The sequence below is a fragment of the Heptranchias perlo genome, chromosome 11 (assembly GCF_035084215.1).
Source record: "Heptranchias perlo isolate sHepPer1 chromosome 11, sHepPer1.hap1, whole genome shotgun sequence".
Classification (NCBI taxonomy): domain Eukaryota; kingdom Metazoa; phylum Chordata; class Chondrichthyes; order Hexanchiformes; family Hexanchidae; genus Heptranchias; species Heptranchias perlo.
Window position 1 is genome coordinate 63,587,190 of NC_090335.1, and position 12,718 is coordinate 63,599,907.

Sequence of the window (12,718 nt, forward strand, 5' to 3'; positions counted from 1 at the left end):
TGAATTAAATTGATCCATTAAACAGCTATAAGGGGATGAAACACTATTCTTACTATAACAGAAACTGATGCTTCAATAGCATTTTGTAAAATTTTTCTGTATTTTGTTCCTGTTCCATTGAATAATGTAAACATGATTAATATAACTCATAATTAATGTAACTTATAATTAATATAATGCAAGTCATAACTATATCTGAATTAATAAAATTCAACAGAAATAATTTATAATTAATAGAACTCGTAATTACTAGGAATAAATTGATATAGTTCACAATTGATATAACTTATATAATTAATATACCACTGAGTAATTTACTCCCTCCCCTGTTTTCGTAGCAATTGATGAACTCTTCATATCAGTCACTGTGTTAAACGAGTAATAAATCTTTTAAGTTCACTTTTTAAACGTGTACCAGACTAAAAAAAAGGAGTTTGGTTTTTTTAACACAAAGAACAGGTCAGGCAACCCAGAACACAGAAAACAACACCTTTCCACACCTATACTCCTGGTATCACTTCGCATTTTTCTGTGTTAAATTTCATCTGCCACGTGTCCGCCCATTCCACCAGCCTGTCTATATCCTCTTGAAGTCGATCACTGTCCTCCTCACTGTTCACTACACTTCCAAGTTATGTGTCATCTGCAAATTTGGAAATTGTGCCCTGTACACCCAAGTCCAAGTCATTAATATATATCAAGAAAAGCAGTGGTCCTAGTACTGATCCCTGAGGAACATCACTGTATACCTCCCTCCAACCGAAAAACAACCGTTCACCACTACTCTCTGCTTCCTATTACTTAGTCAATTCTGTATCCATGCTGCTACTGCCCCCTTTATTCCATGGGCTATGATTCTATGATTCAGTGGTATTCCAGCTCTGTGTGAAGGTGAATCTGTGCTCTTCTTTACGATTTACTGCATTCCACACACATAGTCTGGGTTTTTAGAATCATAGAATCATAGAAGTTTACAACATGGAAACAGGCCCTTCGGCCCAACATGTCCATGTCGCCCAGTTTATACCACTAAGCTAATCCCAATTGCCTGCACTTGGCCCATATCCCTCTGTACCCATCTTACCCAGGTAACTGTCCAAATGCTTTTTAAAAGACAAAATTGTACCCGCCTCTACTACTGCCTCTGGCAGCTCGTTCCAGACACTCACCACCCTTTGAGTGAAAAAATTGCCCCTCTGGACTCTTTTGTATCTCTCCCCTCTCACCTTAAATCTATGCCCCCTCGTTATAGACTCCCCTACCTTTGGGAAAAGATTTTGACTATCTACCTTATCTATGCCCCTCATTATTTTATAGACTTCTATAAGATCACCCCTAAACCTCCTACTCTCCAGGGAAAAAAGTCTCAGTCTATCCAACCTCTCCCTATAAGTCAAACCATCAAGTCCCGGTAGCATCCCAGTAAATCTTTTCTGCACTCTTTCTAGTTTAATAATATCCTTTCTATAATAGGGTGACCAGAACTGTACACAGTATTCCAAGTGTGGCCTTACTAATGTCTTGTACAACTTCAACAAGACATCCCAACTCCTGTATTCAATGTTCTGACCAATGAAACCAAGCATGCTGAATGCCTTCTTCACCACCCTATCCACCTGTGACTCCACTTTCAAGGAGCTATGAACCTGTACTCCTAGATCTCTTTGTTCTATAACTCTCCCCAACACCCTACCATTAACGGAGTAGGTCCTGGCCCGATTCGATCTACCAAAATGCATCACCTCACATTTATCTAAATTAAACTCCATCTGCCATTCATCGGCCCACTGGCCCAATTTATCAAGATCCCGTTGCAATCCTAGATAACCTTCTTCACTGTCCACAATGCCACCAACCTTGGTGTCATCTGCAAACTTACTAACCATTCCTCCTAAATTCTCATCCAAATCATTAATATAAATAACAAATAACAGCGGACCCAGCACCGATCCCTGAGGCACACCGCTGGTCACAGGCCTCCAGTTTGAAAAACAACCCTCTACAACCACCCTCTGTCTTCTGTCGTCAATCCAATTTTGTATCCAATTGGCTACCTCACCTTGGATCCCGTGAGATTTAACCTTATGTAACAACCTACCATGCGGTACCTTGTCAAAGGCTTTGCTAAAGTCCATGTAGACCACGTCTACTGCACAGCCCTCATCTATCTTCTTGGTTACCCCTTCAAAAAACTCAATCAAATTCGTGAGACATGATTTTCTTCTCACAAAACCATGCTGACAGTTCCTAATCAGTCCCTGCATCTCCAAATGCCTGTAGATCCTGTCTCTCAGAATACCCTCTAACAACTTACCTACTACAGATGTCAGGCTCACCGGTCTGTAGTTCCCAGGCTTTTCCCTGCCGCCCTTCTTAAACAAAGGCACAACATTTGCTCCCCTCCAATCTTCAGGCACCTCACCCGGTAGCTGTCGATGATTCACTATGCTACCGTACGGGTACGGTAGCATAGTGCTTATGTTACTGGGCTAATAATCCAGAGGCCTGGACTAAAATCCAGAGTCATGAGTTCAAATCCCACCACGGCAGCTGGCGAATTTAAATTCAATTAATTAATTAAATTCAATTAATTAAATAAAATCTGGAATTAAAATACTAGTATCAGTCATGATGGCCATGAAACTACCGGATTGTCGTAAAAACCCATCTGGTTCACTAATGTCCTTTAGGGAAGGAAGCCTGCCGCCCTTACCCGGTCTGGCCAATATGTGACTCCAGACCCACAGCAATGTGGTTGATTCTTAATTGCCCTCTGAAATGGCCTAGCAAGCCACTCAGTTGTAAAATCTCGCTACGAAATGTCATAATAAGAATAAAACCGGACGGACCACCCGGCATCGGACACGACAACGGCAAAACAACAAGCCCAGTCGACCCTGCAAGGTCCTCCTTACTAACATCTGGGGACTTGTGCCAAAATTGGGAGAGCTGTCCCACAGACTAGTCAAGCAACAGCCTGACATAGCCATACTCACAGAATCATATCTTTCAGCCAACGTCCCAGACTCTTCCATCACCATCCCTGGGTATGTCCTGACCCACCAGAGGTGGCGGTACAGTGATATACAGTCAGGAGGGAGTGGCCCTGGGAGTCCTCAACATTGACTCTGGACCCCATGAAATCTCATGGCATCAGGTCAAACATGAGCAAGGAAACCTCCTGCTGATTACCACCTACCGTCCTCCCTCAGCTGATGAATCAGTCCTCCTCCATGTTGAGCAACACTTGGAGGAAGCACTGACGGTAACAAGGGCACAAAATGTACTCTGGGTGGGGGACTTCGATGTCCATCACCAAGAGTGGCTCGGTAGCACCACTACTGACCGAGCTGGCCGAGTCCTGAAGGACATAGCTGCTAGACTGGGCCTGCGGCAGGTGGTGAGCGAACCAACACGAGGGAAAAACTTACTTGACCTCGTTCTCACCAATCACCCTGTCGCAAATGCATCTGTCCATGACAGTATTGGTAGGAGTGACCACCGCACAGTCCTCGTGGAGATGAAGTCCCGTCTTCGCACTGAGGACACCATCCAACGTGTCGTGTGGCACTACCACCGTGCTAAATGGGATAGATTCAGAACAGATCTAGCAGCCCAAAACTGGGCATCCATGAGGCGCTGTGGGCCATCAGCAGCAGCAGAATTGTATTCCAGCACAATCTGTAACCTCATGGCCCGGCATATTCCTCACTCTACCATTACCAACAAGCCAGGGGATCAACCCTGGTTCAATGAGGAGTGTAGAAGAGCGTGCCAGGAGCAGCACCAGGCGTACCTAAAAATGAGGTGCCAACCTGGTGAAGGTACAACTCAGGACTACATGCATGCTAAACAGCGGAAGCAACATGCTATAGACAGAGCTAAGCGATTCCACAACCAACGGATCAGATCAAAGCTCTGCAGTCCTGCCACATCCAGTCGTGAATGGTGGTGGACAATTAAACAACTAACGGGAGGAGGAGGCTCTGCAAACATCCCCATTCTCAATGATGGCGGAGTCCAGCACGTGAGTGCAAAAGACAAGGCTGAAGCGTTTGCAACCATCTTCAGCCAGAAGTGCCGAGTGGATGATCCATCTCAGCCTCCTCCCAATATCCCCACCATCACAGACGCCAGTCTTCGGCCAATTCGATTCACTCCACGTGATATCAAGAAACGGCTGAGTGCACTGGATACAGCAAAGGCTATGAGCCCCGACAACATCCCAGCTGTAGTGCTGAAGACTTGTGCTCCAGAACTAGCTGCGCCTCTAGCCAAGCTGTTCCAGTACAGCTACAACACTGGCATCTACCCGACAATGTGGAAAATTGCCCAGGTATGTCCTGTCCACAAAAAGCAGGACAAATCCAATCCGGCCAATTACCGCCCCATCAGTCTACTCTCAATCATCAGCAAAGTGATGGAAGGTGTCGTCGACAGTGCTATCAAGCGGCACTTACTCACCAATAACCTGCTCACCGATGCTCAGTTTAGGTTCCGCCAGGACCACTCGGCTCCAGACCTCATTACAGCCTTGATCCAAACATGGACAAAAGAGCTGAATTCCAGAGGTGAGGTGAGAGTGACTGCCCTTGACATCAAGGCAGCATTTGACCGAGTGTGGCACCAAGGAGCCCTAGTAAAATTGAAGTCAATGGGAATCAGGGGGAAAACTCTCCAGTGGCTGGAGTCATACCTAGCACAAAGGAAGATGGTAGTGGTTGTTGGAGGCCAATCATCTCAGCCCCAGGGCATTGCTGCAGGAGTTCCTCAGGGCAGTGTCCGAGGCCCAACCATCTTCAGCTGCTTCATCAATGACCTTCCCTCCATCATAAGGTCAGAAATGGGGATGTTCGCTGATGACTGCACAGTGTTCAGTTCCATTCGCAACCCCTCAGATAATGAAGCAGTCCGAGCCCGCATGCAGCAAGACCTGGACAACATCCAGGCTTGGGCTCATAAGTGGCAAGTAACATTCGCGCCAGATAAGTGCCAGGCAATGACCATCTCCAACAAGAGAGAGTCTAACCACCTCCCCTTGACATTCAACGGCATTACCATCGCCGAATCCCCCACCATCAACATCCTGGGGGTCACCATTGACCAGAAACTTAACTGGACCAGCCATATAAATACTGTGGCTACGAGAGCAGGTCAGAGGCTGGGTATTCTGCGGCGAGTGACTCACCTCCTGACTCCCCAAAGCCTTTCCACCATCTACAAGGCACAAGTCAGGAGTGTGATGGAATACTCTCCACTTGCCTGGATGAGTGCAGCTCCAACAACACTCAAGAAGCTCGACACCATCCAAGATAAAGCAGCCCGCTTGATTGGCACCCCATCCACCACCCTAAACATTCACTCCCTTCACCACAGGCGCACTGTGGCTGCAGTGTGCACCATCCACAGGATGCATTGCAGCAACTCGCCAAGGCTTCTTCGACAGCACCTCCCAAACCCGCGACCTCTACCACCTAGAAGGACAAGAGCAGCAGGCACATGGGAACAACACCATCTGCACGTTCCCCTCCAAGTCACACACCATCCCGACTTGGAAATATATCGCTGTTCCTTCATCGTCGCTGGGTCAAAATCCTGGAACTCACTACCTAACAGCACTGTGGGAGAACCGTCACCACACGGACTGCAGCGGTTCAAGAAGGCGGCTCACCACCACCTTCTCGAGGGCAATTAGGGATGGGCAATAAATGCCGGCCTTGCCAGCGACGCCCACATCCCGTGAACGAATTTTTAAAAAATATATCTCTGCTAGGGGATCCGCAATTTCCTCCCTAACCTCCCATAACGTCCTGGGATACATTTCATTAGGTCCCGGAGATTTATCTACCTTGATGCACGTTAAGACTTCCAGCACCTCCCTCTCTGTAATATGTACACTCCTCAAGACATCACGATTTATTTCCCCAAGTTCCCTAACATCCATGGCTTTCTCAACCGTAAATACCGATTTGCACTAAGAGTTTGGAATGTGTTCCTTGCTGATGTCAGTAATCTCTGTCACGCTATCTCTCTGCAAACTACACATCAAATACCATAATAATTACCTCAATTGCCTGAGGAAAACATCATTATAGAAGGAATGTCAGAAAGGATCCACCCATGCCTCAGGATCTAGGTCCCTATATAGATTGTTGGAACTGATCAAAAAGCAACTGCAGTCTGGTCTCTATACCTGCCAACTTTGGTGATGATGCAGAAATTAAAGTTATGAGTTGCTTTGACCACCTTACACACTGATTGTCTCTGAGTACTGGAGGCAGAAGATTAAGCCTTTGGCTATTACAGCAAGGAAGTATTTGATCCTTAAGGTGACTCTACTTTGGTCGTAAGAGATTCAGTAAGGTAAAGTCAGTGTGGAGCCCGAATCAATCTTGAGCAATATCTAACAATGTCGCAAATACATTTACTTCTTGTCTCCTTGGCAGAGAGCATCAATGTGCGAGTTGGGGGAAGGGGCCAATTTGCATAGGTACAACTAATACTGTCCTTGCCTATGCCCATAGTATATGCTTTTGGGTTTATATCGGTTTCCTGGACCTGAAAAACAGGAAGTTTGCAGGCAATCCAATGCAGCAGATGGTCTACCAAGTGCAAGTAAGCAAATCCTAGGTTTTACCAGGACAATATTTGACTTAGATAGTAGATTCATTGACAGCTACAACTGTGCACACCCACAGGTTAATTAAGCTGGCCCCATTCAAATCCAATTCTTTATTCAAGAGAAGTTGCTGTGATTTGAATCCATCCCAGACTGGTGGAATGAAAGTCTTCTCTGGCTATAAGGGTCCTATGTGAAATGAATCTTGGCAGCTTCCATCCGTTCTCAGTGGCATGAGCCTACTGCAGCACAAAACGGCCTCTAATTTGGCACTAATTGTCAATATCACTCAGACCAGTGTAAGGATGGTTGGTGTGGGAAATGAAAAATATGCCAGACTGGTGCATAGAATTACATAGATTACACAGAATGTACAGCACAGAAACAGGCCATTCGGCCCAACAGGTCCAGGCCGGTGTTTATGCTCCACACAAGCCTCCTCCCACCCAACTTCATCTAACCCTATCAGCATATCCATCTATTATTGTCTCCCTCATGTGTTTATCTAGCTCCCCTCAAATGCATTTTTGCTCTTCGCCTCAACTACTCCTTGTGGTAGCGAGTTCCACATTGTATCCACTCTCTGGGTAAAGGAGTTTCTCCTGAATTCACTATTGGATTTATTAGCGACCATCTTATATTTATGGTCCCTAGTTCTGGTCTCCCCCGCAAGTGGAAACATCTTCTCCACGTCTAATATTTTTACAATTAATAAATGAAAGTATTCAAAGAAATTGAAAAAAACTCCATTTATTTAATGCCCGTAAGATTTTTTTCTCCAGGGTTGCTCGCAGCAGTGTCCAGGAGAGTATTCTTCAATTCCTGGAGACTCCAGAGCAATCCTGGAGGATTGGCAACCCTACATGTGGGCCTAATAAATATGTAAATATAAGTTCTTTGTTCCTACGCCAAATGTCACAATTATTTTGCGAGGCTCCGCCCACAGCATTAGCCTCCCCCCGTAAAAACTGGGTGCATTTTCTGTGGTCTTGTCAGCGGTTTTCTGGATAGACTTCTGTCGCCGGATGGTGTCATTTTGATCTTTCTGTTGTCAGGTACCAATTTATACCCTACAGCATGTTTAAGGCCTGCTGCTTTTCTTGTGGCAATGGTTGTGTACACTTACGATGAACAATTTACCCTTTAAGCCACACTGGCCCTTGCTTTAGCATGGCCACATGGTATGGATTCAATGGGTTTTCTGGTGAAGAAAAAGATTCTTCAACTTTCTGTACATTCAACAGTTTTCCCTCCTGGAATAGGTGTACATGTATTTCAAATCAGATCATTTGCACAGGTCAGGTACTTAATTATTATGGGTAAATTCACTTATGTCCCAGAAATTTTTCAACAAACATCTGATTAAAAGGCTTTAGTTTGTGCCAAGAACGTGACAGAAAACAGCAGACCTCAGAGTGGGATATGATTGGTTCAGCACTAACCGTGCACAGTTAAACTGTCTTAATGCTTGCCAGTCCAGAAATAGTCCCTTTGAAGATTATTAGCAAACAGGTCAATACTAAGAACTCATATAGGGGACTGAGTGACTATCTGTTTGATCCCTCTTGTCAAAACTATGTAAATAACAGAGTCCACTACAACCTAACAGACTTTGGTAGTGCATTGGGTAATAAAATCCTCAATGAATGCTGCCGGTTTAACCCTTAGGCACCAAGAGCCAGTTCTGTGACCAGTTCGAACTGGCCTCGGGGGCCAGGGTAAATCGTACCAAGAGCGAGGCCATGTTCTTTGGGAACTGGACCGACCGATCCTTTGTCCCCTTCACTGTCAGTTCGGATTACCTGAAGGTGCTGGGGATCTGGTTCAGACGGGCCGGGGCGTGCACCAAAAACTGGGAGGAGCGTATTGCCAAGGTCAAGCAGAAACTGGACTGTGGGACCGACGATCCCTCTCGATCGTGGGCAAGAACCTGGTCATCAGGTGAGAGGTGCTCTCGGTGTTGCTGTACGTGGCGCAGGTCTGGCCCATACCTCGCTCTTGCGCCGCGACAGTCACCCGAGCCGTCTTCCACTTTATCTGGAGATCAAAAATGGACCGTGTCCGCAGGGTCACGATGTGCGGCTGCATCAAGCTGTGCGTAGAGCCTCGGTACGCAAACACAAAGTGTCACTACGTGCTGAGGTTCTATCTGTCCCCGGTGCTGAGAAGGATGGGCCTGGCCATGCTGCAACGGAACGCTCCATCCAGTTGGACCGTTCCGCCCCACCTGTCCTTCATGGAAAAGTTTCTAAAGAAAAACACCTTTGACCACAAGACGATCAGCAAGTGGTCCACACGAAATGTGTTCGAGACCTTGCGGGAAAAGGAGATGGTCGATCTTGTCGGTTGGTTCCCCGAGCAGACTGTCAATATCATTTGGCAGAACGCCTCATCGCCAGAGCTGTCAAACAAGCACCAAGACCTAGCTTGGCTGGTGGTGAGAAGGGCCCTTCCCGTCAGATCCTTCATGCACTCCTGGAGTCTCAGCACCACTGCGCGCTGTCCCAGAGGAGGCTGCAGTGGAGGCGAGACCGTCACCCATCTCCTTCTGGAATGTGCCTTTGCAAAGAAGGTCTGGAGAGAGATGCAGTGGTATCTGTCCAGGTTCGTCCCGAGCAGTTCCGTAACACAGGACTCTGTGCTCTTCGTGCTGTTCCCGGGGACGCACACCGAGACAGACATCAACTACTGCTGGAAGACCACCAACTCGGTGAAAGACGCCCTTTGGTCTGCCCGAAACTTGCTGGTCTTCCAGTGCAAGGAGCTGTCCTCGACCGAGTGTTGAAGACTGGCACATTCCAAGGTCCAGGACTACGTGCTCAGGGACGCACTGAAGCTGGGTGCGGCCGCCGCAAAGGCTCTGTGGGGAAAGGCAACCGTTTAGAGCCTTTCCGCCACTGTATACCGAAGGGCTGAAATCAGGGAAAAAACCCTCTCGGGCAGAATGTAAAATTCAAACTTATGTAATGAAATGTAATGTAACTGTAATGAATCTGCAATGAATCATCTGTATTGATTGTGATGCAATGAGGCACCCTAGAGTGTCATGAACTGTAATTATGTACAACGTGTTCATTGAACTGTACTTGATGTAACCTGCAAATTGTATGATCTGTATTGTGTACATTTGGAATGTGATATGACAACTGTATTGTATGTATTGCTGCAAATTTTATGAATAAAGTTTATTTTTTGAAAAAAAACATTTAGAGCCTTCCCGCCATTGTATACCAAGGGGCTGCAATCAGGGAACCCCCACCCTGGGCAGAATGTGAAATTCAAATTGATGTAATGTACCTGTAATGAATCTGTAATCAATAATCTGTATTCAGTGTAATGCAATGAGGCACCCTAGAGTGTCATGAACTGTAATTATGTATAATGTGTTCATTGAACTGTACTTAATGTAACCTGCAAATTGTATAATCTGTATTGTGTACATTTGGAATGTGATATGACAACTGTATGTATTGCTGCAAATTTTATGAATAAAGTATATTTTAATGAAAAAAAATCATCTGGTATGAGCCAGTTCCACGGGTCGCTGGTGAGTTCACTTGCCCACTGGCAGCCCTTTCCATTTTGGTACAATCTTACACTTTAGATCTGGTCATGTATATCAATTCAGAGCAACTAAACTAATCCCAAGTCTCCAGGGGATGAGTTCTTAGGTAAGATTAGAGAACGAGCTCTATGGCCTTAAATGAAAATGCTTAAAGGGAAACTTCATCTGGATAAATAAAATATTTAATGGTATAGAGAAGACAAACAAAGAATATTACCTCAACGGAAGTAGGACATAAATATATATTAATAAAAAATAAATTTAAAATAGATATCAGGAAGAAATTCAAATGTCAGTAGGGTGAGAGGAAGTTCGTGTGGAGCATAAACACCGGCATAGACCAATTGGGCCGAATGGTCTATTTCTGTGCTGTAAATTCTATGTAATTCTGTACTTTTGATTTTCAACTTCAGTCTATGACTCCTCCTTTTACCCTCAATGGTCTCCTATACTACAGGCCTTCACCTTGATTTTTCGATGATAATAAAAATCTTCAGAGAAAAAAGCACCCCAGCAAGGTAGTTTTTAACCTATCAAAATCCACCTCCACTCCAAAATGGCCAAAAGGAATAAGGTGGAAAAGTACCTCAGCATCCACAAGGTAAGAAATTTGTTCTATACAATGGGAGAAAGAAGTTCCCAGCTCTGTATTTGTACAAAATTATAATCAAATGAATCACTTGTCAAGTCACACAGAAGAACCTTTCACACCAACATGAGGCACTTAATATGTCACATAGAATAATTACACACATGCAATAATTTTCTGTCATGGGCACAAGTCATGCTGTCTCATAATTGGCTGGAATTTTTGTTATTTTATGAGGAAGTTTAAACAGAATTCTGCAATTCGGACCAGACCCTTTAATAACATACTATAACATTTTAAAAGTGTATAACTAAATAGCTTTTACCAAAACAGTGATTAAATATTTCTCCAATTTCTACCAACTAACAGGCTGTTACCTACAGATGTTGAAATGAGCAATAAAACTGCATACAACTATCCTGACTTAATTCTTTTTCATTAAGGTGTAGTCAGGTTCTGTGGCTTGTTTGCAAGTTTATTCATCTCTTTTCTCATTTGAACAAATTCCAAATGATCATTATATGGGATAGGGCTGATTTTGTGGTCTGGCCCTCCCAGCAAGTAGCATTGCTCAGAAACAGGCTGAACAACTGCAACTGGGGCTGTTATTGTTCGAGGAGAATACGAGGTGATTTCATACAGGTGTTTAAAATTATGAAGGGATGGGACAGAGTAGATAGGATCAGACTTGTTTCCAGTGATTGAGGGGTCTAAAATGAGGGGACATAGATGTAAGATTAAATATAAGCGATTCAGGACAGAGAGGGTTGTGAGGCTGTGGAGTTAGCGATTGAAGCAGAGACCTCGTCAAAATACATTAGACAGGTGCTGGAAGGAATAATGGGGTATGGGAACAAGGCAGTCACATGGGATTAGAACTACTGCTTATATAGAGGATAAACACCATCTAGACTGGTTGGGCCGAATGGCCTGTTTCAGTCATGTAATTTCTATATAATTCTCCAAGATGTGCACCTTACAAACTTGCTTCCCCACAGTGGGGCTGGATCCCAGAATAACCCTTTGAGTTTAATCTTTATTCATATATTATTCACATTATTATAGCGAAACATTTTCTCCTTCATAAACTTAATAGCTAAATTGCTGAAGCATTGCCAGAATTCACAGTAATCAAATTTCACACCCAAATTAATTTTCAATAAACATTTATATTTTTAACTATTCAATCATGGAAGTAAAAGGTAATCCCATGAACTGGTGATAAGATGCCCCAATGATCCAATGGCATATAGTGACCCACTCACTTAATAATCTTGCTGTTAAGTCAAATGTAATGAACTGGGGCTGCCCTGGCAAACAGGGCATTAATGACTTGCCTTATGCAAGAAAGGATAGCAAACTAATCTGGCTGAAGTTGCCTGTTCCCTTTGAAATGAGCCAGTGGGCAAGAAATTAAGCACTGTAGTGACTCTCTAAATGTTCTCTGTTTCTTGATGAAGTTTGTAGATCTCCCTTTATCAAAGTTCTTCCAGGGCTTCTGGGGTGACCATAGCCTCCATACATAACCCCAAGGAGATATTTAAATAAGATCTCCTGGTGGCTGGGATTCTATATGAGGGCTTGAATCACCTGTGGTGCTGTTGTACAAGCCCACCTTCCTGGGTTGTTCCATCTCGTCCAACAAATAGATGGTAAAGAGGGGAATCCACATGGGAAAAAAGTACTTTGCTGCCTCCCCCTTCATTTTAAGTAAATTCCCCAAACAAGAAACAGTCTCCAAAATAAAAAAAAGCAAGAAACATTTTGACAAAAAATAATCTAAAGTAAGGTTATGAGCCTCGAACAGCACAATGAATCGGAGCAATTCACTTTTAAGATTCCAGCATCAGCCTTCCTCAACTGCTCTTCTGTGTTGCCCCTGTTTTATTGTGGCATAAGTTAGATTGGCGGATTTTACGGCATAAATTATGGAATTTAGGACCGA

The 12,718-nt window shown here is 44.4% G+C and overlaps 1 protein-coding gene across 1 annotated transcript in view; it reads right to left on the reverse strand.

Moving 5' to 3' along the window:
* LOC137327001 (potassium voltage-gated channel subfamily E member 2-like) overlaps window positions 1-12,718 on the reverse strand; it is an 88,912-nt gene that overhangs the window by 26,774 nt on the left and 49,420 nt on the right. The gene's annotated exons all lie outside the window — the stretch shown is intronic.